This window comes from Tupaia chinensis, unplaced genomic scaffold (genome assembly GCF_000334495.1).
Source record: "Tupaia chinensis unplaced genomic scaffold, TupChi_1.0 Scaffold000141_1, whole genome shotgun sequence".
Lineage (NCBI taxonomy): Eukaryota > Metazoa > Chordata > Mammalia > Scandentia > Tupaiidae > Tupaia > Tupaia belangeri.
Genome location: NW_006159611.1, coordinates 2,714,610 through 2,717,066, shown reverse-complemented (window position 1 = coordinate 2,717,066; position 2,457 = coordinate 2,714,610). Strand labels below are relative to the sequence as shown.

The 2,457-nt window shown below is 52.9% G+C and overlaps 1 long non-coding RNA gene across 1 annotated transcript in view; it reads left to right on the top strand.

Annotated features, from left to right (window-relative positions):
* LOC102495670 (uncharacterized) overlaps window positions 1–2,425 on the top strand; it is a 19,323-nt gene extending 16,898 nt beyond the window's left edge. The window contains exon 3 of the long non-coding RNA XR_334058.1: window positions 2,302–2,425. This is a non-coding gene — a long non-coding RNA (uncharacterized LOC102495670). The remainder of the gene's footprint in view (window positions 1–2,301) is intronic.
* The last annotated feature ends 32 nt before the right edge of the window (window positions 2,426–2,457 follow it).

Sequence of the window (2,457 nt, the reverse complement as noted above, 5' to 3'; positions counted from 1 at the left end):
TCTTCCGATGTTGGCTCAGGAGCATCCACTACACGTAGGTTTGCCAGAGAAGCCGGATTCGCATACAGATCTACCTGTGTCCTGAGCCTCTTTGCTGTCCAGCCGGCTCTTAGCCTTCACAGGTAGATGTGGTCTCATCCGCCACCTCACAAGTTGACCCAACCCTCAGATTTCCTTTAGCCTACTTTACGACAGGCTTGTTTCATTAACTACCTGCCTTTTGTGAGGTCTAAGGGCCGAAGCCGGAAGGACATGGGCTTGGGAGCCAGGAGTTTTACAGTCGTGTCACAGCGCGTGTGAATCTGCCAGCTGACGTGGTCTGCGGTGCCTCTGCCCTGCATAGCACAGCGCGCTGGCCTCGAGGCCAACAGGGCCCTCTTCCTCTGTCCCAGTAAACCACAGGGGCACCTTGAACACGCGGGCGGCCGGCAGACCTGCGGGAGCCTGCTCCTGTGGCCTCTTCTCAGGCTTCAATGAGAAGAGACTACTTCCATAGTCCAGCCAAGTAAATGAACTCATCACCTGAGAAAAACAAGGTTTAAAATCGTTTCTTAGACGGTGGAGCTTCTTCGGTGTGACCTCCTTTCTGCAATTTCTAGCCCTCATTTGATAGATGCGCTGGGTGAAGCCCTCCCTCCGCTCCGGGCCAATTAACTCTCAGCACACCCCGACTTTCCTCAGGGCACCTCCGAATTGATGTTTGCTGTTGTTTTTAAGTTTGTGACAGAGTGTGTGTGCAAATGTGTGAGAGAAGCACCCTCCACAGGGTCTGGCCACACAGCGACCCCTTCTCCCAGCCCTTGTTTGTCTGCCCTTGGGTACACACGCATGCACCTAGCATGTTTCCAGTTGGGGATCTGAACCCAAGGTCGGGCGGTGGCTTCCTGCATCGCCGCTCAGGGCACCGCCGATGTGCTACAGAGCCTGTACTCAGCTCAGAATTTCAGGTCCAGGGAGAACCGCAGAGAATGCATGTCTACAGGATCAGATCATGTTACAGTGATGTCTTAGACCAGCCCGGCCTAGTGTGGCCCCAGCAGCCACCTCGGCATCCCCTGGAACCTTGCTGCAGATGCAAGCTCCCCGCCTGACCCCAGCCTGCTGCGAGGAGACTGGAGTGAGCTCCAGCAAGCTGCGTTGGTGCGAGCCGACCTGGAGAGCTACGGCCTTACACACTGAGGCTTCCGAGGTTTTTGAGTTATTTTCACGCTCAGTAGATTCGTTTCTTGACGTGATAGTGTCAACAGGGACAGGGGCAAGTTTGGTTTTCCCACTCTCCATCGTTTCTATACTTTGGCAAGGGCGTTTGTTCAAGGGCATCCTGAATGTTGCTGAATGTCGAAGCCAGGCCAGCTTACAGGGCTTCTCACCCACTGCTTCCACTGCCCCTGCTGCCTGTGGGGCAGACTCACTGAGGAATAGGTAACGCGGCCCACGGAGGCTCACCTGCTCCGGGACTGCTGGCTGCACTGGCCGGAGGGAGCCCCTGAGGGCTGGTTGCCATGAAATGTCAGAACACATAAGGGGGCAGCTGGTGGCGGAGCAGTAACATGAGGTGCTGCGATGCTGATGCCACATGGAGGGGCTCGGGCTTGCACCCCAAGACCGCTCTGTGCCTACCAGGCTTGTGTGTGTAGCTCATGACTGGGACTCATGGAGGCCAGCCTGGACCACAGCCTGGAGGCTCTCGGGGGTGTCTCCCTGTCCCTTTCTCATGGAACAAATAAACAAAAGAGAAAGAAAGAAAAAAAGAAAAAGAAAGTTTAAGAATTGTATGAGGTGTATGGTAGTTAGAGGTGTTAGACTCCCACTTGGCCAACTGTGGTCCGAGTTCTGGACTCACCGGCTTGAAAATCATGACCAGCCTGTGTTCCCAGAACCCCAAGAGGAAAATGGAGAAGAAGGGATTGTGGCATGGCCATCCCCCCAGGGGGCCATTTCTCACTTTCTCTCTCACTGTCTCTGTATTTCCCACTAGCGCACATGCCCTATGGTAAAAACCTTTGAAGAAAATAAAAGAAACAGATTAAGAACAGGGGATAAAGCTAAGGAATAAAGAGAATCCAAAACACCAAGAAATGCAGTGTGGGCTGAGAGAACAGGGCCACTCCGGGACGAGCCGGGGACGAGAGCTCACTGCAGAGGTGACAACAGCATCTCAGTTCTCTTCGGATTTGAGATGGCAGAAAACTCACTCAAACTTGAAATAATGTCTACGACAAATCTGAAAGTCACAAAACATTGTTTAAAACACTTTCAATTCCGTTTTAAAAATATGTATCTTTGCATTTCTCTTGCCAGGGCCAGGGTTTATAAAAGTGACAGCAAACCCATCGTAACAGAAGTGTCAGGGACAACTGCGTTGGAGCCCAAGCAGACTCTCTTGTCAAAGTCCTCAAAAATCCCTTTTGCCTACAGCGCCCTTCAGGTCCTGTGCTCTGGTCCCGAGTCTTCAGC